The sequence below is a fragment of the Schistocerca americana genome, chromosome 6 (genome assembly GCF_021461395.2).
Source record: "Schistocerca americana isolate TAMUIC-IGC-003095 chromosome 6, iqSchAmer2.1, whole genome shotgun sequence".
NCBI lineage: Eukaryota > Metazoa > Arthropoda > Insecta > Orthoptera > Acrididae > Schistocerca > Schistocerca americana.
Window position 1 is genome coordinate 632,750,572 of NC_060124.1, and position 27,088 is coordinate 632,777,659.

Below are 27,088 nucleotides of genomic sequence, written 5' to 3' on the forward strand. Positions count from 1 at the left end.
AGTCAGTTTTCTTGTATTTAAGACGGCATTGTGCCTTTTGTATTTAATTCCGATGTAATTTCTGTGTTTCATCTTCAATAAGAAGGGCTGAGGGATACAGTAAACATGAAGTGTAGCATCGGATTCTATTACTAGTGTCACAGGAATGGTTCAAAACATAGACAGTAGGAAGAGTCAGTTCTCTTGTACTGAAGTCGGCTTTGTGCTTTTGTATTTAATTCCGATGCAATTTCTGTGTTTCATCGTCAATAAGGAGGTCAGAGGGATACAGTAAACCTGAAGTGAAGCATCGGAATCTATAACTAGTGTCACGGGAATGCTACAAAACATAGACAGTAAGAATAGTCAGTTCTCTTGTAGATAAGTCGGCATTGTGTCTTTTCTATTTAATTCTGATGCAATTTCTGTGTTTCATCGTCAATAATAAGGTCAGAGGGATACAGAAAACCTGAAGTGAAGCATCGGAATCTATAACTAGTGTCACAGGAATGGTTCAAATCATAGACAGTAAGAAGAGCCAGTTTTTTCGTACTTGAGTCGGCATTGTGCCTATGTATTTAATTCCGATGCAATTTCTGTGTTTCATCGTCAATAAGACGGTCAGAGGGATACAGTAAACCTCAAGTGAAGCATCGGGATCTATAACTACTGTCACAGGAATGGTTCAAAACATAGACAGTAGGAAGAGCCAGTCTTCTTGTTCTTGATTCGGCATTGTGCCTTCTTGTATTTAATTCCGATGCAATTTCTGTGTTTCATCGTCAATTCGAAGGTCGGAGGGATACAGTAATGCTGAAGTGAAGCATCGGAATCTATAACTAGTATCACAGGAATAGTACAAAACATAGACAGTATGAAGAGTCAGTCTTCTTGTACTTAAGTCGGCATTGTGCCTTTTATATTTAATTCCGATGCAATTTCTGTGTTCCATCTTCAATAAGAAGGTCAGAGGGATACAGTAAACCTGAAGTGAAGCATCGGGATCTATAACTAGTGTCACAGGAATGGTTCAAAACATAGACAGTAGGAAGAGCCAGTCTTCTTGTTCTTGATTCGGCATTGGCCTTTTGTGTTTAATTCCTATGCAATTTCTGTGTTTCATCGTCAATAAGAAGGTCAGAGGGAGACAGTAAAGCTGAAGTGAAGCATCGGAATCTATAACTAGTGTCACAGGAATAGTTCAAAACATAGACAGTAAGAAGAGTCAGTTTTCTTGTACGTAAGATGGCATTTTGCCTTTTGTATTTAATTCCGATGTAATTTCTGTGTTTCATCTTCAATAAGAAGGGCTGAGGGATACAGTAAACATGAAGTGTAGCATCGGAATCTATTACTAGTGTCACAGGAATGGTTCAAAACATAGACAGTAGGAAGAGTCAGTTCTCTTGTACTGAAGTCGGCTTTGTGCTTTTGTATTTAATTCCGATGCAATTTCTGTGTTTCATCGTCAATAAGAAGGTCAGAGGGATACAGTAAACCTGAAGTGAAGCATCGGAATCTATAACTAGTGTCACAGGAATGGTTCAAACATAGACATTAAGAAGAGTCAGTTTTCTTGCACTTAAGTCGGCATTGTGCCTTTTATATTTCATTCCGATGCAATTGCTGTGTTTCATCGTCAATAAGAAGGTCAGAGGGATACAGTAAAAATGAAGTGAAGCATCGGAATTTTTAACTAGTGCCACAGGAATGGTTCAAAACACAGACAGTAAGAAGTGACAATTATCTTGTACCTAAGTCGGCATTGTGCCTTTTGTATTTAATACCGAAGCAATTTCTGTGTTTCATCGTCAAGAAGAAGGTCAGAGGGATACAGTAAACCTGAAGTAAAGCATCGTAATCTATAACGAGTGTCACATGAATGGTTCAAAATATAGACAGTAAGAAGAGTCAGTTTTCTTGTACTTAAGTCGGCATTGTACCTGTTGTATTTAATTCCGATGCAATTTCTGTGTTTCATCGTCAATAAGAAGGTCAGAGGGATACAATAAACCTGAAGTGAAGCATCGGAAACTATAATTAGTGTCACAGGAATGGTTCAAAACATAGACAGTATGAAGAGTAAGTTTTCTTGTACCTAAGTCGGCATTGTGCTTTTTGTATATCTAATTCCGATGCAATTTCTGTGTTTCATCATCAATAAGAAGGTCAGAGGCATACAGTAAACCTGAAGTGAAGCATCGAAATCTATAACTAGTGTCACAGGAATGGTTCAATACATAGACAGCAAGAAGAGTCAGTTTACTTCTACTTAAGTCGGCATTGTGCCTCTTGTATATAAGTCCGATGCAATTTCAGTATTTCATCGTCAATAAGGAGGTCAGAGGGATTTAGTGAACCTGAAGTGAAGCATCGGATTCTATAACTAGTGTCACAGGAATGGTTCAAAACATAAACAGTAAGAGGATCAGTTTTCTTGTACTTAAGTCGGCATTGTGCCTTTTGTATTTAATCCGATGCAATTTCTGTGTTTCATCGTCAATAAGATGGTCGGAGGGATACGGTAAACCTGAAGTGAAGCATCGGAATCTATAACTAGTGTCACAGAAATTGTTCAAAACATAGACAGTAAGAAGAGTCTGTTTTCTTGTACTAAAGTTGACATTGTGCCTTTTGTATTTAATTCCGATGCAATTTCTGTGTTTCATCGGTAATAAGAAGGTCAGAGGTATACAGTAAACCTGAAGTGAAGCATCGGAATCTATATCTAGTGTCACAGGTATTGTTCAAAACATAGACAGTAAGAAGAGTCAGTTTTCTTGTACTTATGTCGGCATTGTGCCTTTTGTATTTAATTCCGATGCAATTTCTGTGTTTCATCGTCAATAAGAAGGTCAGAGGGATACAGTAAACCTGAAGTGAAGCATCGGAATCTATAACTAGTGTCTCATTAATGTTTCAAGACATAGACAGTAATAAGAGTCAGTTTTCTTGTACTTAAGTCGGCATTGTGCCTTTTGTATTTAATTCCGAAGCAATTTCAGTGTTTCGTCGACAATAAGAAGGTCAGAGGGATACAGTGAACCTGAAGTGAAACATCTGATTCTATATCTAGTGCCACAGGAATGATTCAAAACATAGACAGTAAGAAGGTCAGTTTTCTTGTACTTAAGTCGGCATTGTGCCTTTTGTACTTAATCCGATGCAATTTCTGTGTTTCATCGTCAATTAGGAGGTCAGAGCGATACAGTAAACCTGCAGTGAAGCATCGGAATCTATAACTAGTGTCACATGAATGGTTCAAATCATAGACAGTAAGAAGAGTCAGTTTTCTTGCACTTAAGTCTGCATTGTGCATTTTATATTTCATTCCGATGCAATTGCTGTGTTTCATCGTCAATAAGAAGGTCATAGGGATACAGTAAAAATGAAGTGAAGCATCGGAATTTTTAACTAGTGTCACAGGAATGGTTCAAAACACAGACAGTAAGAAGTGTCAATTATCTTGTACTTAAGTCGGCATTGTGCCTTTTGTATTTAATTCCGAAGCAATTTCTGTGTTTCATCGTCAAGAAGAAGGTCAGAGGGATACAGTAAACCTGAAGTAAAGCATCGTAATCTATAACGAGTGTCACATGAATGGTTCAAAATATAGACAGTAAGAAGAGTCAGTTTTCTTGTACTTAAGTAGGCATTGTACCTTTTGTTTTTAATTCCGATGCAATTTCTGAGTTTTATCGTCAATAACAAGGTCAGAGGGATACAATAAACCTGAAGTGAAGCATCGGAATCTATAACCAGTGTCACAGGAATGGTTCAAAACGTAGACAGTATGAAGAGTAAGTTTTCTTGTGCTTAAGTCGGCATTGTGCCTTTTGGTTTTAATTCCGATGCAATTTCTGTGTTTCATCGTCAATAAGAAGGTCAGAGGCATACAGTAAACTTGAAGTGAAGCATCGGACTCTATAACTAGTGTCACAGGAATGGTTCAATACATAGACAGTAGGATTAGTCAGTTTACTTGTACTTAAGTCGCCATTGTGCCTCTTTATTTAAGTCTGATGTAATTTCAGTATTTCGTCGTCAATAAGAAGGTCTGAGGGATTTAGTGAACCTGAAGTGAAGCATCGCATTCTATAACAAGTGTCACAGGATTGGTTCAAAACATAGGCAGTAAGAGGATCAGTTTTTTTGTACTTAAGTCGGCATTGTGCCTTTTGGATTTAACCCGATGCAATTTCTGTGTTTCATCGTCAATAAGAAGGTCGGAGGGGTACGTTAAACCTGAAGTGAAGCATCGGAATCTATAACTAGTGTCACAGGAATTGTTCAAAGCATAGACAGTAAGAAGAGTCAGTTTTCTTGTATTTAAGCCGGCATTGTGCCTTTTGTATTTAATTCCGATGGAATTTCTGTGTTTCATCGTCAATAAGTAGGTCAGAGGGATACAGTAAACCTGCAGTGAAGCATCGGAATCTATAACTAGTGCCACATGAATGGTTCAAAACATAGACAGTAAGAAGAGTCAGTTTCTTGTACTAAAGTTGACATTGTGCCTTTTGTATTTCATTCCGATGCAATTTCTGTGTTTCATCGTCAATAAGAAGGTCAGAGGCTTACAGTAAACCTGAAGCGAAGTATCGGAATCTACAACTAGTGTCACAGGAATGGTTCAAAACATAGACAGTAAGAAGAGTCAGTTTTCTTATACTTAAGTCATCTTTGTGCCTTTTGTATTTAATTCCGATGCAATTTCAGTGTTTCATCGTCAATAAGATGGTCAGAGGGATACAGTGAACCTGAAGTGAAGCATCGGAATCTATAACTAGTGTTACAGGAATGGTTCAAAGCATAGACAGTAAGAAGAGTCAGTTTTCTTGTACTTAAGTCGGCATTGTGCCTTTCGTATTTAATTCCGATGCAATGTCTGTGTTTCATCGTCGATAAGAAGGTCAGAGGGATACAGTAAACCTGAAGTGAAGCATCGGAATCTATAACTAGTGTCACAGGAATGGTTCAAAATATAGACAGTAAGAAGAGTCTGTTTTCTTGTACTTAAGTCGGCATTGAGCCTTTTGTATTTGATTCCGATGCAATTTCTGTGTTTCATCGTCAATAAGAAGGTCAGAGGCATACAGTAAACCTGAACTGAAGCATCGGAATCTATAACTAGTGTCACAGGAATTGTTCAAAACATAGACAGTAAGAAAAATCAGTTTTCATATACTTATGTCGGCTTTGTGCCTTTTGTATTTAATTCCGATGCAATTTCAGGGTTTCATCGTCAATAAGAAGGTCAGAGGGATACAGTGAACCTGATGTGAAGCATCGGAATCTATAACTAGTGTCACAGGAATGGTTCATAGCATAGACAGTAAGAATAGTCAGTTTTCTTGTACTTAAGTCGGCATTGTGCCTTTCGTATTTAATTCCGATGCAATTTCTGTGTTTCATCGTCAATAAGAAGGTCAGAGGGATACAGTAAACCTGAAGTGAAGCATCGGAATCTACAACTAGTGTCACAGGAATTGTTCACATCATAGACAGTAAGAAGACTCAGTTTTCTTGTACTTAAGTCGGCATTGTGCCTTTTGTATATAATTCCAATGCTATTTCTGTGTTTCATCGTCAATAAGAAGGTCAGAGGGATACAGTAAACCTGAAGTGAAGCATCGGAATCTGTAACTAGTGTCACATGAATGGTTCAAATCATAGACAGTAAGAAGAGTCAGTTTTCATGTACTTGAGTCGGCATTGTGCCTTTTGTATTTAATTCCGATGCAATTTCTGTGTTTCATCGTCAATTAGAAGGTCAGAGCGATACAGTAAACCTGAAGTGAAGCATCGGAATCTATAACTGGTGTCACAGGAATGGATCAAAACATAGACAGTAAGAAGAGTCAGTTTTCTTATACATAAGTCGGCTTTCTGCCTTTTGTAATTAATTCCGATGCAATTTCAGTGTCTCATCGTCAATAGGAAGGTCAGAGGGATACAGTGAACCTGAAGTGAAGCATCGGAATCTATAACTAGTGTCACAGGAATGGTTCAAAGCATAGACAGTAAAAAGAGTTAGTTTTCTTGTACTTAAGTCGGCATTGTGCCTTTCGTATTTAATTACGATGCAATTTCTGTGTTTCATCGTCAATGAGAAGGTCAGAGGGATACAGTAAACCTGAAGTGAAGCATCGGAATCTATAACTGGTGTCACAGGAATGGTTCAAAACATAGACAGTAAAAAGAGTCAGTTTTCTTCTACTTAAGGCGGCATTGTGCCTTTTCTATTTAATTCCCATGCAATTTCTGTGTTTCATCGTCAATAAGAAGGTCAGAGGGATACAGTAAACCTGGAGTGAAGCATCTGAATCTCTAACTAGTGTCACAGGAATGGTTCAAAACATAGACAGTAAGAAGAGTCAGTTTTCTTGTACTTAAGTGGGCATTGTGCCTTTTGTTTTTAATTCCGATGCAAATTCTGTGTTTCATCGTGAATAAGAAGGTCAGAGGGATACAGTAAAGCTGAAGTGAAGCGTCGGAATCTATAACTAGTGTCACAGGAACGGTTGAAAACATAGACAGTAAGAAGAGTCAGTTTTTCTTGTACTTAAGTCGGCATTGTGCCTTTTATATTTAATTCCGATGCAATTTCTGTGTTTCATCGTCAATAAGATGGTCAGAGGGATACAGTAAACCTGAAGTGAAGCATCGGAATCTATAACTAGTGTCACAGGAATGGTTCAAAACATAGACAGGAAGAAGAGGCAGTTAACGTGTTCTTAAGTCGGCTTTGTGTATTTTGTATTTAATTTCGAAGCAATTTCTGCGTTTCATCGTCAATAAGAAAGTCAGAGGGATACAGTAAACCTGAAGAAAAGCATCGGAATCTATAACGAGTGTCACATGAATGGTTCAAAAGATAGACAGTAAGAAGAGTCTGTTATCTTGTACTTAAGTTGGCATTGTGCCTTTTGTATATAATTCCGATGCAATTTCAGTGTTTCACCGTCAATAAGAAGGTCAGAGGGATACAGTGAACCTGAAGTGAAGCATCGGAATCTATAACTAGTGTTACAGGAATGGTTCAAAGCATAGACAGTAAGAAGAGTCAGTTTTCTTGTACTTAAGTCGGCATTGTGCCTTTCGTATTTAATTCCGATGCAATGTCTGTAGTTTCATCGTGAATACGAAGGTCAGAGGGATACAGTAAACCTGAAGTGAAGCATCGGAATCTATAACTAGTGTCACATGAACGGTTCAAAATATAGACAGTAAGAAGAGTCTGTATTCTTGTACTTAAGTCGGCATTGTGCCTTTTGTATTTAATTCCGATGCAATTTCTGTGTTTCATCGTCAATAAGAAGGTCAGAGGCATACAGTAAACCTGAACTGAAGCATCGGAATCTATAACTAGTGTCACAGGAATTGTTCAAAACATAGACAGTAAGAAAAATCAGTTTTCATATACTTATGTCGGCTTTGTGCCTTTTGTATTTAATTCCGATGCAATTTCAGGGTTTCATCGTCAATAAGAAGGTCAGAGGGATACAGTGAACCTGATGTGAGGCATCGGAATCTATAACTAGTGTCACAGGAATGGTTCAAAGCATAGAGAGCAAGAATAGTCAGTTTTCTTGTACTTAAGTCGGCATTGTGCTTTTCGTATTTAATTCCGATGCAATTTCTGTGTTTCATCGTCAATAAGAAGGTCAGAAGGATACAGTAAACCTGAAGTGAAGCATCGGAATCTATAACTAGTGTCACAGGATTTGTTCACATCATAGACAGTAAAAAGAGTCAGTTTTCTTGTACTTAAGCCGGCATTGTGCATTTTGTATATAATTCCAATGCTATTTCTGTGTTTCATCGTCAATAAGAAGGTCAGAGGGATACAGTAAACCTGCAGTGTAGCATCGGAATCTGTAACTAGTGTCACATGAATGGTTCAAAACATAGACAGTAAGAAGAGTCAGTTTTCTCGTACTTAAGTCGGCATTGTGCCTTTCGTATTTAATTCCGATGCAATTTCTGTGTTTCATCGTCAATTAGAAGGTCAGAGCGATACAGTAAACCTGAAGTGAAGCATCGGAATCTATAACTAGTGTCACAGGAATGGATCAAAACATAGACAGTAAGAAGAGTCAGTTTTCTTATACTTAAGTCGGCTTTGTGCTTTTGTAATTAATTCCGATGCAATTTCAGTGTCTCATCGTCAATAAGAAGGTCAGAGGGATACAGTGAACCTGAAGTGAAGCATCGGAATCTATAACTGGTGTCACAGGAATGGTTCAAAACATAGACAGTAAAAAGAGTCAGTTTTCTTCTACTTAAGGCGGCATTGTGCCTTTTCTATTTAATTCCCATGCAATTTCTGTGTTTCATCGTCAATAAGAAGGTCAGAGGGATACAGTAAACCTGAAGTGAAGCATCGGAATCTATAACTAGTGTCACAGGAATGGTTCAAAACATAGACAGTAAGAAGAGTCAGTTTTCTTGTACTAAAGTCGGCATTGTGCCTTTTGTTTTTAATTCCGATGCAATTTCTGTGTTTCATCGTGAATAAGAAGGTCAGAGGGATACAGTAAAGCTGAAGTGAAGCGTCGGAATCTATAACTAGTGTCACAGGAATGGTTGAAAACATAGACAGTAAGAAGAGTCAGTTTTTCTTGTACTTAAGTCGGCATTGTGCCTTTTATATTTAATTCCGATGCAATTTCTGTGTTTCATCGTCAATAAGATGGTCAGAGGGATACAGTAAACCTGAAGTGAAGCATCGGAATCTATAACTAGTGTCACAGGAATGGTTCAAAACATAGACAGGAAGAAGAGGCAGTTAACTTGTTACTAAGTCGGCTTTGTGCATTTTGTATTTAATTTCGAAGCAATATCTGTGTTTCATCGTCAATAAGAAAGTCAGAGGGATACAGTAAACCTGAAGAAAAGCATCGGAATCTATAACGAGTGTCACATGAATGGTTCAAAAGATAGACAGTAAGAAGAGTCTGTTATCTTGTACTTAAGTTGGCATTGTGCCTTTTGTATTTATTTCCGATGCAATTTCTGTGTTTCATCGTCAATAAGAAGGTCAGAGGGATACAGTAAACCTGAAGTGAAGCATCGGAATCTATAACTAGTGTCACAGGAATGGTTCAAAACATGGACAGTAAGAAGAGTCAGTTATCTTGTACTTAAGTCAGCATTGTGCCTTTTGTATTTCATTCCGATGCAATTTCTGTGTTTCATCGTCAATAAGAAGGTCAGAGGGATACAGTAAACCTGAAGTGAAGCATCGGAATCTATAACTAGTGTCACAGGAATAGTACAAAACATAGACAGTATGAAGAGTCAGTCTTCTTGTACTTAAGTCGGCATTGTGCCTTTTGTATTTAATTCCGATGCAATTTCTGTGTTTCATCTTCAATAAGAAGGTCAGAGGGATACAGTAAACCTGAAGTGAATCATCGGGATCTATAACTAGTGTCACAGGAATGGTTCAAAGCATAGATAGTAGGAAGAGCCAGTCTTCTTGTTCTGGATTCGGCATTGTGCCTTTTGTGTTTAATTCCGATGCAATTTCTGTGTTTCATCGTCAATAAGAAGGTCAGAGCTATACAGTAAAGCTGACGTGAAGCATCGGAATCTATAACTAGTGTCACAGGAATAGTTCAAAACATAGACAGGAAGAAGAGTCAGTTTTCTTGTATTTAAGACGGCATTGTGCCTTTTGTATTAAATTCCGATGTAATTTCTGTGTTTCATCTTCAATAAGAAGGGCTGAGGGATACAGTAAACATGAAGTGTAGCATCGGATTCTATTACTAGTGTCACAGGAATGGTTCAAAACATAGACAGTAGGAAGAGTCAGTTCTCTTGTACTGAAGTCGGCTTTGTGCTTTTGTATTTAATTCCGATGCAATTTCTGTGTTTCATCGTCAATAAGGAGGTCAGAGGGATACAGTAAACCTGAAGTGAAGCATCGGAATCTATAACTAGGGTCACGGGAATGCTTCAAAACATAGACAGTAAGAATAGTCAGTTCTCTTGTAGATAAGTCGGCATTGTGTCTTTTCTATTTAATTCTGATGCAATTTCTGTGTTTCATCGTCAATAATAAGGTCAGAGGGATACAGAAAACCTGAAGTGAAGCATCGGAATCTATAACTAGTGTCACAGGAATGGTTCAAATCATAGACAGTAAGAAGAGCCAGTTTTTTCGTACTTGAGTCGGCATTGTGCCTATGTATTTAATTCCGATGCAATTTCTGTGTTTCATCGTCAATAAGACGGTCAGAGGGATACAGTAAACCTCAAGTGAAGCATCGGGATCTATAACTACTGTCACAGGAATGGTTCAAAACATAGACAGTAGGAAGAGCCAGTCTTCTTGTTCTTGATTCGGCATTGTGCCTTCTTGTATTTAATTCTGATGCAATTTCTGTGTTTCATCGTCAATTCGATGGTCGGAGGGATACAGTAATGCTGAAGTGAAGCATCGGAATCTATAACTAGTATCACAGGAATAGTACAAAACATAGACAGTATGAAGAGTCAGTCTTCTTGTACTTAAGTCGGCATTGTGCCTTTTATATTTAATTCCGATGCAATTTCTGTGTTCCATCTTCAATAAGAAGGTCAGAGGGATACAGTAAACCTGAAGTGAAGCATCGGGATCTATAACTAGTGTCACAGGAATGGTTCAAAACATAGACAGTAGGAAGAGCCAGTCTTCTTGTTCTTGATTCGGCATTGTGCCTTTTGTGTTTAATTCCGATGCAATTTCTGTGTTTCATCGTCAATAAGAAGGTCAGAGGGAGACAGTAAAGCTGAAGTGAAGCTTCGGAATCTATAACTAGTGTCACGGGATTGCTTCAAAACATAGACAATAAGAATAGTCCGTTATCTTGTAGATAAGTCGGCATTGTGTCTTTTCTATTTAATTCTGATGCAATTTCTATGTATCATCGTCAATAAGAAGGTCAGAGGGATACAGTAAACCTGAAGAGAAGCATCGGAATCTATAACTAGTGTCACAGGAATGGTTCAAAACATAGACAGTAGTAAGAGCCAGTCTTCTTGTACTTGAGTCGGAATTGTGCCTTTTGTATTTAATTCCGATGCAATATGTGTTTTTCATCGTCAATAAGAAGGTCAGAGCGATACAGTAAACCTGAAGTGAAGCATCGGAATCTATAATTAGTGTCACAGGAATAGTTCAAAACGTAGACAGTAAGAAGAGTCAGTCTTCTTGTACTTAAGTCGGTATTGTGCCTTTTGTAATTAATTCCGTTGCAATTTCTGTGTTTCAACGTCAATAAGAAGGTCAGAGGGATGCAGTAAACCTGAAGTGAAGCATCGGAATCTATACCTAGTGTCACAGGATTGGTTCAAAACATAGACAGTAAGAAGAGTCAGTTTTCTTGTACTTAATTCGGCAGTGTGCCTTTTGTATTTAATTCCGATGCAATTTCTGTGTTTCATCGTCAATAAGAAGGTCAGAGCGATACAGTAAACCTGAAGTGAAGCGTCGGAATCGATAACTAGTGTCACAGGAATGGTTCAAAGCATAGACAGTAAGAAGAGTCAGATTTCTTGCACTTAAGTCGGCATTGTGACTTTTGTATTTAATTCCGATGCAATTTCTGTGTTTCATTGTCAATAAGAAGGTCAGAGGGATACAGTGAACCTAAAGTGAAGCATCGAAATCTATAACTAGTGTCACAGGAATGGTTCAAAACAAAGACGGTAAGAAGAGTCGGATTTCTTGTACTTAAGTCGGCATTTTGCCTTTTGCATTTAATTCCGCTGCAATTTATGTGTTTAATCGTCAGTAAGATGGTCGGAGGGATACAGTAAACCTGAAGTGAAGCATCGGGATCTATAACTAGTGTCACAGGAATGGTTCAAATCATAGACAGTAAGAAGAGCCAGTCTTCTTGTACTTGAGTCGGCATTGTGCCTTTTGTATTTAATTCCGATGCTATTTCTGTCTTTCATCGTCAATAAGAAGGTCAGAGGGATACAGTAAACCAGAAGTGAAGCATCGGAATCTATAACTAGTGTCACGGGAATGCTTCAAAACATAGACCGTAAGAAGAGTCAGTTTTCTTGTATTTAAGTCGGAATTGTGCCTTTTCTATTTAATTCTGATGCAATTTCTGTGTTTCATCGTCAATAAGAAGGTCAGAGGGATACAGTAAACCTGAAGTGAAGCATCGGAATCTATAACTAGTGTCACAGGAATGGTTCAAATCATAGACAGTAAGAAGAGCCAGTTTTCTTGTACTTGAGTCGGCATTGTGCCTATGTATTTAATTCCGATGCAATTTCTGTGTTTCATCGTCAATAAGACGGTCAGAGGGATACTGTAAACCTGAAGTGAAGCATCGGGATCTATAACTAGTGTCACAGGAATGGTTCAAAACATAGACAGTAGGAAGAGCAAGTCTTCTTGTTCTTGATTCGGTATTGTGCCTTCTTGTATTTAATTCCGATGCAATTTCTGTGTGTCATCGTCAATACGAAGGTCGGAGGGATACAGTAAAGCTGATGTGAAGCATCAGAATCTATAACTAGTGTCACAGGAATAGTACAAAACATAGACAGTATGAAGAGTCAGTCTTCTTGTACTTAAGTCGGCATTGTGCCTTTTGTATTTAATTCCGATTCAATTTCTGTGTTTCATCTTCAATAAGAAGGTCAGAGGGATACAGTACACCTGAAGTGAATCATCGGGATCTATAACTAGTGTCACAGGAATGGTTCAAAGCATAGACAGTAGGAAGAGCCAGTCTTCTTGTTCTGGATTCGGCATTGTGCCTTTTGTGTTTAATTCCGATGCAATTTCTGTGTTTCATCGTCAATAAGAAGGTCAGAGCTATACAGTAAAGCTGACGTGAAGCATCGGAATCTATAACTAGTGTCACAGGAATAGTTCAAAACATAGACAGTAAGAAGAGTCAGTTTTCTTGTACTTAAGACGGCATTGTGCCTTTTGTATTTAATTCCGATGTAATTTCTTTGTTTCATCTTCAATAAGAAGGGCTGAGGGATACAGTTAACATGAAGTGTAGCATCGGAATCTATTACTAGTGTCACAGGAATGGTTCAAAACATAGACAGTAGGAAGAGTCAGTTCTCTTGTACTGAAGTCGGCTTTGTGCTTTCGTATTTAATTCCGATGCAATTTCTGTGTTTCATCGTCAATAAGGAGGTCAGAGGGATACAGTAAACCTGAAGTGAAGCATCGGAATCTATAACTAGTGTCACGGGAATGCTTCAAAACATATACAGTAAGAATAGTCAGTTCTCTTGTAGATAAGTCGGCATTGTGTCTTTTCTATTTATTTCTGATGCAATTTCTGTGTTTCATCGTCAATAAGAAGGTCAGAGGGATACAGAAAACCTGAAGTGAAGCATCGGAATCTATAACTAGTGTCACAGGAATAGTTCAAAACATAGACAGTAAGAAGAGTCAGTTTTCTTGTACGTAAGATGGCATTTTGCCTTTTGTATTTAATTCCGATGTAATTTCTGTGTTTCATCTTCAATAAGAAGGGCTGAGGGATACAGTAAACATGAAGTGTAGCATCGGAATCTATTACTAGTGTCGCAGGAACGGTTCAAAACATAGACAGTATTAAGAGTCAGTTCTCTTGTACTGAAGTCGGCTTTGTGCTTTTGTGTTTAATTCCGATGCAATTTCTGTGTTTCATCGTCAATAAGAAGGTCAGAGGGATACAGTAAACCTGAAGTGAAGCTTCGGAATCTATAACTAGTGTCACGGGAATGCTTCAAAACATAGACAATAAGAATAGTCAGTTCTCTTGTAGATAAGTCGGCATTGTGTCTTTTCTATTTAATTCTGATGCAATTTCTATGTATCATCGTCAATAAGAAGGTCAGAGGGATACAGTAAACCTGAAGAGAAGCATCGGAATCTATAACTAGTGTCACAGGATTGGTTCAAAACATAGACAGTAAGAAGAGCCATTCTTCTTGTACTTGAGTCGGCATTGTGCCTATGTAATTAATTCCGATGCTATTTCTGTGTTTCATCGTTAATAAGACGGTCAGAGGGATACAGTAAACCTGAAGTGAAGCATCGGAATCTATAACTAGTGGCACAGGAATGGTTCAAAACATAGACAGTAGTAAGAGCCAGTCTTCTTGTACTTGAGTCGGAATTGTGCCTTTTGTATTTAATTCCGATGCAATATGTGTGTTTCATCGTCAATAAGAAGGTCAGAGGGATACAGTAAACCTGAAGTGAAGCATCGGAATCTATAATTAGTGTCACTGGAATAGTTCAAAACGTAGACAGTAAGAAGAGTCAGTCTTCTTGTACTTAAGTCGGCATTGTGCCTTTTGTAATTAATTCCGTTGCAATTTCTGTGTTTCATCGTCAATAAGAAGGTCAGAGGGATGCAGTAAACCTGAAGTGAAGCATCGGAATCTATACCTAGTGTCACAGGATTGGTTCAAAACATAGACAGTAAGAAGAGTCAGTTTTCTTGTACTTAATTCGGCAGTGTGCCTTTTGTATTTAATTCCGATGCAATTTCTGTGTTTCATCGTCAATAAGAAGGTCAGAGCGATACAGTAAACCTGAAGTGAAGCGTCGGAATCGATAACTAGTGTCACAGGAATGGTTCAAAGCATAGACAGTACGAAGAGTCAGATTTCTTGCACTTAAGTCGGCATTGTGACTTTTGTATTTAATTCCAATGCAATTTCTGTGTTTCATTGTCAATAAGAAGGTCAGAGGGATACAGTGAACCTGAAGTGAAGCATCGAAATCTATAACTAGTGTCACAGGAATGGTTCAAAACAAAGACGGTAAGAAGAGTCGGATTTCTTGTACTTAAGTCGGCATTTTGCCTTTTGCATTTAATTCCGCTGCAATTTATGTGTTTCATCGTCAGTAAGATGGTCAGAGGGATACAGTAAACCTGAAGTGAAGCATCGGAATGCGTAACTAGTGTCACTGGAGTGGTTCAAAACCTAGACACTAAGAAGAGTCAGTTTTCTTGTACTTAAGTCGGCATTGTGCCTATTCTATTTCATTCCGATGCTATTTCTTTGTTTCGTCGTCAATAAGATGATCCAAGGGATACAGTAAACCTGAAGTGAAGCATCGGAATCTAAAACCGGTCTTACAGGAAAGTTTCAAAACATAGACAGTAAGAAGAGCCGGTCTTCTTGTACTTGAGTTGGCATTGTGCCTTTTGTATTTAATTCCGATGCAATTTCTGTATTTCATCGTCAATAAGAAGGTCAGAGAGATATAGTATCCCTGAAGTGAAGCATCGGAATCTATAGCTAGTGTCACAGGAATGGTTCAGAAAATACGCAGTACGAAGAGTCAGTCTTCTTGTACTTATGTCGGCATTGTGCCTTTTGTACTTAATTCCGATGCAATTTCTGTGTTTCATCGTCAATAGGAAGGTCAGAGGGATGCAGTAAACCTGAAGTGAAGCATCGGAATCGATAACTAGTGTCACAAGAATGGTTCAAAACAAAGACAGTAAGATGAGTCGGATTTCTTGTACTTAAGTCGGCATTGTGCCTTTTGTATTAAATTCCGATGCAATTTCTGTGTTTCATCGTCAATTTGAAGGTCAGAGGGATGCAGTAAACCTAAGGTGAAGCATCGGAATCCATAACTAGTGTCACAGGATTGGTTCAAACATAGACTGTAAGAAGAGTCAGTTTTCTTGTACTTAATTCGGCATTGTGCCTTTTGTATTTAATTCCGATGCAAATTCTTTGTTTCATCGTCAATAAGAAGGTCCAAGTAAAACAGTAAACATATAGTAAAGCATCGGAATCTAAAACTGGTCTCACAGGAAATGTTCAAAAGATAGTCAGTAAGAAGAGTCAGTCTTCTTGTACTTCAGTAGGCATTGTGCCTTTTGTATATAATTCCGATGCAATTTCTGTGTGTAATCGTCAGTAAGAAGGTCCAAGGGATACAGTAAACATATAGTGAGGCATCGGAATCTAAAACTGGTACAACAGGAAATGTTCAAAAGATAGTAAGTAAGAAGAGTCAGTCTTCTTGTACTTAAGTCGGCACTGTGCCTTTTGTATTTAATTCCGATGCAAATTCTTTGTTTCATCGTCAATAAGAAGGTCAGAGGCATTCAGAAACCTGAAGTGAAGCATCGAAATCTATAACTAGTGGCACAGGAATGGTTCAAAACATAGACAGTAAGAGGAGTCAGTTTTCTTGTACTTAAGTCGGCATTGTGCCTTTTGTATTTAATTCCGAAGGAATTTCAGTGTTTCATCGTCAATAAGAAGGTCAGAGGGATACAGTGATCCTGAAGTGAAGCATCGGAATGTATAACTAGTGTCACAGGAATGGTTCAAAACTTAGACAGTAAGAAGAGTCAGTTTTCTTGTACTTAAGTTGGCATTGTGCCATTTGTATTTCACTCCGATGCAATTTCTTTGTTTCATCGTCAATAAGAAGGTCGGAGGGATACAGTAAACCTGAAGTGAAGCATCGGAATCTATAACTAGTGTCACATAATGGTTCAAAACATAGACAGTCAGAAGAGTCAGTTTTCATGTATTTAAGTCGGCATTGTGCCTTTTGTAATAAATTCCGACGCAATTTCTGTGTTTCATCGGCAATAAGAACGTCAGAGGGATACAGTAAAGCTGAAGTGAAGCATCGGAATGTATAACTAATGCCACATGAATGGTTCAAAACATAGACAGTAAGAAGAGTCAGTCTTCTTGTACTTAAGTCGGCATTGTGCCTTTTGTACTTAATTCCGATACAATTTCTGTGTTTCATCGTCAATAGGAAGGTCAGAGGGATGCAGTAAACCTGAAGTGAAGCATCGGAATCCATAACTAGTGTCACAGGATTGGTTCAAACATAGACTGTAAGAAGAGTCAGTTTTCTTGTACTTAATTCGGCATTGTGCCTTTTGTATTTAATTCCGATGCAATTTCTGTGTTTCATCGTCAAGAAGAAGGTCAGAGCGATACAGTAAACCTGAAGTGAAGCATCGGAATCGATAACTAGTGTCACAAGAATGGTTCAAAACAAAGACAGTAAGAAGAGTCGGATTTCTTGTACTTAAGTCGGCATTTTGCCTTTTGTATTTAATTGCGCTGCAATTTCTGTGTTTCATCGTCAATAAGAAGGCCAGAGAGATGTAGTATACCTGAAGTGAAGCATCGGAATCTATAACTAGTGTCACAGGAATGGTTCACAACATACGCAGTACGAAGAGTCAGTTTTTTTGTACTTAAGTCCGCATTGTGCCTTTTCTATTTATTTCCCATGCAATTTCTGTGTTCCATCGTCAATAAGAAGGTCCAAGGGATACAGTAAACATATAGTGAAGCATCATAATATAAAACTGGTCTCACAGGAAATGTTGAAATCATAGTCAGTAGGAATAGTCAGTCTTCTTGTACTTAAGTCAGCATTGTGCCTTTTGTACTTAATTCCGATGCAATTTCTGTGTTTAATCGTCAGTAAGAAGGTCCAAGGGAGACAGTAAACATATAGTGAGGCATCGGAATCTAAAACTGGTACAACAGGAAATCTTCACAAGATACTCAGTAAGAAGAGTCAGTCTTCTTGTACTTAAGTCGGCCTTGTGCCTTTTGTATTTAATTCCGATGCAATTTCTGTGTTTCATCTTCAATAAGAAGGTCAGAGGGATACAGTAAACCTGAAGTGTAGCATCGGAATCTATTACTAGCGTCACAGGAATGGTTCAAAACATAGACAGTAGGAAGAGTCAGTTCTCTTGTACTTAAGTCGGCATTGTGCTTTTGTATTTAATTCCGATGCAATTTCTGTGTTTCATCATCAATAAGAAGGTCAGAGGGATACAGTAAACCAGAAGTGAAACATCGGAATCTATAACTAGAGTCACATAATGGTTCAAAACATAGACAGTCAGAAGAGTCAGTTTTCTTGTACTTAAGTCGGCATTGTGCCTTTTGTATTTAATTCCGATGAAATATCTGTGTTTCATCGTCAATACGAAGGTCAGAGGGATACAGTAAACCTGAAGTGAAGCATCGGATTGTGTAACTAGTGACTCAGGAATGGTTCAAACCATAGACAGTAAGAAGAGTCACTTTTCTTGTACTTAAGTCGGCATTGTGCCTTTTCTATTTAATTCCGATGCAATTTCTGTGTTTCGTCGTCAATAAGAAGATCCAAGGGAAACAGTAAACCTGAAGTGAAGCATCGGAATCGAAAACCGGCCTCACAGGAAAGTTGCAAAACATAGACAGTAAGAAGAACCACTCTTCTTGTACTTGAGTCGGCGTTGTGCCTTTTGTATTTAATTCCGATGTAATTTCTGTGTTTCATCGTCAATAAGAAGGTCAGAGAGATATAGTATACCTGAAGTGAAGCATCGTAATCTATAACTTGTGTCACAGGAATGGTTCAAAATATACGCATTAAGAAGAGCCAGTTACCTTGTACTTAAGTCCGCATTGTGCCTTTTGTATTTAATTCCGATGCAATTTCTGTGTTTCATCTTCAATAAGAAGGTCAGAGGGATACAGTAAACCTGAAGTGTAGCATCGGAATCTATTACTAGTGTCACAGGAATGGTTCAAAACATAGACAGTTGGAAGAGTCAGTTCTCTTGTACTGAAGTCGGCATTGTGCTTTTGTATTTAATTCCGATGCAATTTCTGTGTTTCATCGTCAATAAGAAGGTCAGAGGGATACAGTTAACCTGAAGTGAAACATCGGAATCTATAACTAGTGTCACGGGAATGCTTCAAAACATAGACAGTAAGAAGAGTCAGTTCTCTTGTACTTAAGTCGGCATTGTGTCTTTTCTATTTAATTTTGATGCTATTTCTATGTTTCATCGTCAATAAGAAGGTCAGAGGGATACAGTAAACCTGAAGAGAAGCATCGGAATCTATAACTAGTGTCACAGGACTGGTTCAAAACATAGACAGTAAGAAGAGCCAGTCTTGTTGTACTTGAGTAGGCATAGTGCCTATGTAATTAATTCCAATGCAATTTCTGTGTTTCATCGTCAATAAGACGGTCACAGGGATACAGTAAACCTGAAGTGAAGCATCGGAATCTATAACTAGTGTCACAGGAATAGTTCAAAACAAAGACAGTAAGAAGAGTCAGATATCTTGTTCTTAAGTCGGCATTGTGCTTTTTCTATTTAATTCCGATGCAATTTCTGTGTTTCGTCGTCAATAAGAAGATCCAAGGGATACAGTAAACCTGAAGTGAGGCATCGGAATCTAAAACCGGTCTCACAGGAAAGTTTCAAAACATAGACAGTAAGAAGAGCCAGTCTTCTTGTACTTGAGTCGGCATTGTGCCTTTTGTCTTTAATTCCGATGCAATTTCTGTGTTTCATCGTCAATAAGATGGTCCAAGGGATACAGTAAACATTTAGTGAAGCATCGGAATATAAAACTGGTCTCACAGGAAATGTTGAAATCATAGTCAGTAGGAATAATCACTCTTCCTGTACTTAAGTCAGCATTATGCCTTTTTTATATAATTCTGATGCAATTTCTGTGTTTCATCGTCAATAAGAAAGTCCAAGGGATACAGTAAACAAATAGTGAAGCATCGGAATCTAAAACTGGTCTCACAGGAAATGTTCAAAAGATAGGCAGTAAGAAGAGTCAGTCTCCTTGTACTTAAGTAGGCATTGTGCTTTTTGTATATAATTCCGATGCAATTTCTGTGTTTAATCGTCAGTAAGAAGGTCCAAGGGATACAGTAAACATATACTGAGGCATCGGAATCTAAAACCGGTACAACAGGAAATGTTCAAAACATAGTCAGCAAGGAGAGTCAGTCTTCTTGTACTTAAGTCGGCATTGTGCCTTTTGTATTTAATTCCGATGCAATTTCTGTGTTTCATCGTCAATAAGAAGTTCCAAGGGATACAGTAATCCTGAAGTGAAGCATCGGACCCTAAAACTGGTCTCACAGGAAAGGTTCAAAACATAGACAGTAAGAAGAGTTAGTTTTCTTGTACTTAAGTCAGCATTGTGCCTTTTCTATTTAATTCTGATTCAATTTCTGTGTTTCATCGTCAATAAGAAGGTCAGAGGGATACAGTAACCCTAAAGTGAAGCATCGGAATCTATAACTAGTGTCACAGCAATGGTTCAAATCGTAGACAGTAAGAAGAGTCAGTTTCCTTGTACTTAAGTCGGCATTGTGCCTTTGTATTTAATTCCGATGGAATTTCAGTGTTTCATCGTCAAAAAGAAGGTCAGAGGGATACAGTGAACCTGAAGTGAAGCGTCGGAATCTATAACTAGTGTCACAGGAATGGTTCAAAACTTAGACAGTAAGAAGAGTCAGTATTCTTGTACTTAAGTTGGCATTGTGCCTTTTGTATTTAACTCCGATGCAATTTCTGTGTTTCATCGTCAATAAGAAGGTCAGAGGGATACAGTAATCCTGAAGTGAAACATCGGAATCTATAACTAGTGTCACATAATGGTTCAAAACATAGACAGTCAGAAGAGTCGGCTTCCTTGTACTTAAGTCGGCATTGTGCCTTTTGCATTTAACTCCGATGCAATTTCTGTGTTTCATCGTCAATAAGACGGTCAGAGGGATACAGTAAACCTGAAGTGATGCATCGGAATCTATAACTAGTGTCACACGAATGGTTCAAATCATAGACAGTAAGAAGAGTCTGTTTTCTTGTACTTAAGTCAGCATTGTGCCTTTGTATTTAATTCCGCTGCAATTTCTGTGTTTCATCGTCAATAAGAAGGTCACAGGGTTACAGTACACATGAAGTGAAGCATCGGAATGTGTAACTAGTGACACAGGAATGGTTCAAATCATAGACAGTAAGAAGTGTCAGTTTTCTTGTACTTAAGTCGGCATTGTGCTTTTTCTATTTAATTCCGATGCAATTTCTGTGTTTCGTCGACAATAAGAAGATCCAAGGGATACAGTAAACCTGAAGTGAAGCATCGGAATCTAAAACCGGTCTCACAGGAAAGTTGCAAAACATAGCCAGTAAGAAGAACCAGTCTTCTTGTACTTGAGTCTCATTGTGATTTTTGTATTTAATTCCGATGCAATGTCTGTGTTTCATCGTCCATAAGATGGTCAGAGAGATATAGTATACCTGCAGTGAAGCATCGTAATCTATAACTGGTGGCACAGGAATGGTTCAAAGCATACACAGTAAGAAGGGTCAGTTTTCTTGTACTTAAGTCCGCATTGTGCCTTTTCTATTTAATTCCGATGCAATTTCTGTGTTCCATCGTCAATATGAAGGTCCAAGGGATACAGTAAACATATAGTGAAGCATCGGAATCTAAAACTGGTCTCACAGGAAATGTTCAAAGAGAGTCAGTAAGAAGAGTCAGTCTTCTAGTACATAAGTCGGCGTTGTGCCTTTTGTATTTAATTCCGATGCCATTTCTGTGTTTCATCGTCAATAGGAAGGTCAGAGGGATGCAGTAAACCTGAAGTGAAGCATCGGAATCGATAACTAGTGTCACAAGAATGGTTCAAAACAAAGACAGTAAGAAGAGTCGGATTTCTTGTACTTAAGTCGGCATTGTGCCTTTTGTATTAAATTCCGATGCAATTTCTGTGTTTCATCGTCAATAAGAACGTCAGAGGGATACAGTAAACCTGAAATGAAGCATCGGAATGTATAGCTAATGCCACATGAATGGTTCAAAACATAGACAGTAAGAAGCGTCAGTCTTCTTGTACTTAAGTCGGCATTGTGCCTTTTGTACTTAATTCCGATGCAATTTCTGTGTTTCATCGTCAATTTGAAGGTCAGAGGGATGCAGTAAACCTAAGGTGAAGCATCGGAATCCATAACTAGTGTCACAGGATTGGTTCAAACATAGACTGTAAGAAGAGTCAGTTTTCTTGTACTTAATTCGGCATTGTGCCTTTTGTATTTAATTCCGATGCAAATTCTTTGTTTCATCGTCAATAAGAAGGTCCAAGTAAAACAGTAAACATATAGTAAAGCATCGGAATCTAAAACTGGTCTCACAGGAAATGTTCAAAAGATAGTCAGTAAGAAGAGTCAGTCTTCTTGTACTTAAGTAGGCATTGTGCCTTTTGTATATAATTCCGATGCAATTTCTGTGTGTAATCGTCAGTAAGAAGGTCCAAGGGATACAGTAAACATATAGTGAGGCATCGGAATCTAAAACTGGTACAACAGGAAATGTTCAAAAGATAGTAAGTAAGAAGAGTCAGTCTTCTTGTACTTAAGTCGGCACTGTGCCTTTTGTATTTAATTCCGATGCAAATTCTTTGTTTCATCGTCAATAAGAAGGTCAGAGGCATTCAGAAACCTGAAGTGAAGCATCGAAATCTATAACTAGTGGCACAGGAATGGTTCAAAACATAGACAGTAAGAGGAGTCAGTTTTCTTGTACTTAAGTCGGCATTGTGCCTTTTGTATTTAATTCCGAAGGAATTTCAGTGTTTCATCGTCAATAAGAAGGTCAGAGGGATACAGTGATCCTGAAGTGAAGCATCGGAATGTATAACTAGTGTCACAGGAATGGTTCAAAACTTAGACAGTAAGAAGAGTCAGTTTTCTTGTACTTAAGTTGGCATTGTGCCATTTGTATTTCACTCCGATGCAATTTCTTTGTTTCATCGTCAATAAGAAGGTCGGAGGGATACAGTAAACCTGAAGTGAAGCATCGGAATCTATAACTAGTGTCACATAATGGTTCAAAACATAGACAGTCAGAAGAGTCAGTTTTCATGTATTTAAGTCGGCATTGTGCCTTTTGTAATAAATTCCGACGCAATTTCTGTGTTTCATCGGCAATAAGAACGTCAGAGGGATACAGTAAAGCTGAAGTGAAGCATCGGAATGTATAACTAATGCCACATGAATGGTTCAAAACATAGACAGTAAGAAGAGTCAGTCTTCTTGTACTTAAGTCGGCATTGTGCCTTTTGTACTTAATTCCGATACAATTTCTGTGTTTCATCGTCAATAGGAAGGTCAGAGGGATGCAGTAAACCTGAAGTGAAGCATCGGAATCCATAACTAGTGTCACAGGATTGGTTCAAACATAGACTGTAAGAAGAGTCAGTTTTCTTGTACTTAATTCGGCATTGTGCCTTTTGTATTTAATTCCGATGCAATTTCTGTGTTTCATCGTCAAGAAGAAGGTCAGAGCGATACAGTAAACCTGAAGTGAAGCATCGGAATCGATAACTAGTGTCACAAGAATGGTTCAAAACAAAGACAGTAAGAAGAGTCGGATTTCTTGTACTTAAGTCGGCATTTTGCCTTTTGTATTTAATTGCGCTGCAATTTCTGTGTTTCATCGTCAATAAGAAGGCCAGAGAGATGTAGTATACCTGAAGTGAAGCATCGGAATCTATAACTAGTGTCACAGGAATGGTTCACAACATACGCAGTACGAAGAGTCAGTTTTTTTGTACTTAAGTCCGCATTGTGCCTTTTCTATTTATTTCCCATGCAATTTCTGTGTTCCATCGTCAATAAGAAGGTCCAAGGGATACAGTAAACATATAGTGAAGCATCATAATATAAAACTGGTCTCACAGGAAATGTTGAAATCATAGTCAGTAGGAATAGTCAGTCTTCTTGTACTTAAGTCAGCATTGTGCCTTTTGTACTTAATTCCGATGCAATTTCTGTGTTTAATCGTCAGTAAGAAGGTCCAAGGGAGACAGTAAACATATAGTGAGGCATCGGAATCTAAAACTGGTACAACAGGAAATCTTCACAAGATACTCAGTAAGAAGAGTCAGTCTTCTTGTACTTAAGTCGGCCTTGTGCCTTTTGTATTTAATTCCGATGCAATTTCTGTGTTTCATCTTCAATAAGAAGGTCAGAGGGATACAGTAAACCTGAAGTGTAGCATCGGAATCTATTACTAGCGTCACAGGAATGGTTCAAAACATAGACAGTAGGAAGAGTCAGTTCTCTTGTACTTAAGTCGGCATTGTGCTTTTGTATTTAATTCCGATGCAATTTCTGTGTTACATCATCAATAAGAAGGTCAGAGGGATACAGTAAACCAGAAGTGAAACATCGGAATCTATAACTAGAGTCACATAATGGTTCAAAACATAGACAGTCAGAAGAGTCAGTTTTCTTGTACTTAAGTCGGCATTGTGCCTTTTGTATTTAATTCCGATGAAATATCTGTGTTTCATCGTCAATACGAAGGTCAGAGGGATACAGTAAACCTGAAGTGAAGCATCGGATTGTGTAACTAGTGACACAGGAATGGTTCAAACCATAGACAGTAAGAAGAGTCACTTTTCTTGTACTTAAGTCGGCATTGTGCCTTTTCTATTTAATTCCGATGCAATTTCTGTGTTTCGTCGTCAATAAGAAGATCCAAGGGAAACAGTAAACCTGAAGTGAAGCATCGGAATCGAAAACCGGCCTCACAGGAAAGTTGCAAAACATAGACAGTAAGAAGAACCACTCTTCTTGTACTTGAGTCGGCATTGTGCCTTTTGTATTTAATTCCGATGTAATTTCTGTGTTTCATCGTCAATAAGAAGGTCAGAGAGATATAGTATACCTGAAGTGAAGCATCGTAATCTATAACTTGTGTCACAGGAATGGTTCAAAATATACGCATTAAGAAGAGCCAGTTACCTTGTACTTAAGTCCGCATTGTGCCTTTTGTATTTAATTCCGATGCAATTTCTGTGTTTCATCTTCAATAAGAAGGTCAGAGGGATACAGTAAACCTGAAGTGTAGCATCGGAATCTATTACTAGTGTCACAGGAATGGTTCAAAACATAGACAGTTGGAAGAGTCAGTTCTCTTGTACTGAAGTCGGCATTGTGCTTTTGTATTTAATTCCGATGCAATTTCTGTGTTTCATCGTCAATAAGAAGGTCAGAGGGATACAGTTAACCTGAAGTGAAACATCGGAATCTATAACTAGTGTCACGGGAATGCTTCAAAACATAGACAGTAAGAAGAGTCAGTTCTCTTGTACTTAAGTCGGCATTGTGTCTTTTCTATTTAATTCTGATGCTATTTCTATGTTTCATCGTCAATAAGAAGGTCAGAGGGATACAGTAAACCTGAAGAGAAGCATCGGAATCTATAACTAGTGTCACAGGACTGGTTCAAAACATAGACAGTAAGAAGAGCCAGTCTTGTTGTACTTGAGTAGGCATAGTGCCTATGTAATTAATTCCGATGCAATTTCTGTGTTTCATCGTCAATAAGACGGTCACAGGGATACAGTAAACCTGAAGTGAAGCATCGGAATCTATAACTAGTGTCACAGGAATAGTTCAAAACAAAGACAGTAAGAAGAGTCAGATATCTTGTTCTTAAGTCGGCATTGTGGTTTTTCTATTTAATTCCGATGCAATTTCTGTGTTTCGTCGTCAATAAGAAGATCCAAGGGATACAGTAAACCTGAAGTGAGGCATCGGAATCTAAAACCGGTCTCACAGGAAAGTTTCAAAACATAGACAGTAAGAAGAGCCAGTCTTCTTGTACTTGAGTCGGCATTGTGCCTTTTGTCTTTAATTCCGATGCAATTTCTGTGTTTCATCGTCAATAAGATGGTCCAAGGGATACAGTAAACATTTAGTGAAGCATCGGAATATAAAACTGGTCTCACAGGAAATGTTGAAATCATAGTCAGTAGGAATAATCACTCTTCCTGTACTTAAGTCAGCATTATGCCTTTTTTATATAATTCTGATGCAATTTCTGTGTTTCATCGTCAATAAGAAAGTCCAAGGGATACAGTAAACAAATAGTGAAGCATCGGAATCTAAAACTGGTCTCACAGGAAATGTTCAAAAGATAGGCAGTAAGAAGAGTCAGTCTCCTTGTACTTAAGTAGGCATTGTGCTTTTTGTATATAATTCCGATGCAATTTCTGTGTTTAATCGTCAGTAAGAAGGTCCAAGGGATACAGTAAACATATACTGAGGCATCGGAATCTAAAACCGGTACAACAGGAAATGTTCAAAACATAGTCAGCAAGGAGAGTCAGTCTTCTTGTACTTAAGTCGGCATTGTGCCTTTTGTATTTAATTCCGATGCAATTTCTGTGTTTCATCGTCAATAAGAAGTTCCAAGGGATACAGTAATCCTGAAGTGAAGCATCGGACCCTAAAACTGGTCTCACAGGAAAGGTTCAAAACATAGACAGTAAGAAGAGTTAGTTTTCTTGTACTTAAGTCAGCATTGTGCCTTTTCTATTTAATTCTGATTCAATTTCTGTGTTTCATCGTCAATAAGAAGGTCAGAGGGATACAGTAACCCTAAAGTGAAGCATCGGAATCTATAACTAGTGTCACAGCAATGGTTCAAATCGTAGACAGTAAGAAGAGTCAGTTTCCTTGTACTTAAGTCGGCATTGTGCCTTTGTATTTAATTCCGATGGAATTTCAGTGTTTCATCGTCAAAAAGAAGGTCAGAGGGATACAGTGAACCTGAAGTGAAGCGTCGGAATCTATAACTAGTGTCACAGGAATGGTTCAAAACTTAGACAGTAAGAAGAGTCAGTATTCTTGTACTTAAGTTGGCATTGTGCCTTTTGTATTTAACTCCGATGCAATTTCTGTGTTTCATCGTCAATAAGAAGGTCAGAGGGATACAGTAATCCTGAAGTGAAGCATCGGAATCTATAACTAGTGTCACATAATGGTTCAAAACATAGACAGTCAGAAGAGTCGGCTTTCTTGTACTTAAGTCGGCATTGTGCCTTTTGCATTTAACTCCGATGCAATTTCTGTGTTTCATCGTCAATAAGACGGTCAGAGGGATACAGTAAACCTGAAGTGATGCATCGGAATCTATAACTAGTGTCACACGAATGGTTCAAATCATAGACAGTAAGAAGAGTCTGTTTTCTTGTACTTAAGTCAGCATTGTGCCTTTGTATTTAATTCCGCTGCAATTTCTGTGTTTCATCGTCAATAAGAAGGTCACAGGGTTACAGTACACATGAAGTGAAGCATCGGAATGTGTAACTAGTGACACAGGAATGGTTCAAATCATAGACAGTAAGAAGAGTCAGTTTTCTTGTACTTAAGTCGGCATTGTGCTTTTTCTATTTAATTCCGATGCAATTTCTGTGTTTCGTCGACAATAAGAAGATCCAAGGGATACAGTAAACCTGAAGTGAAGCATC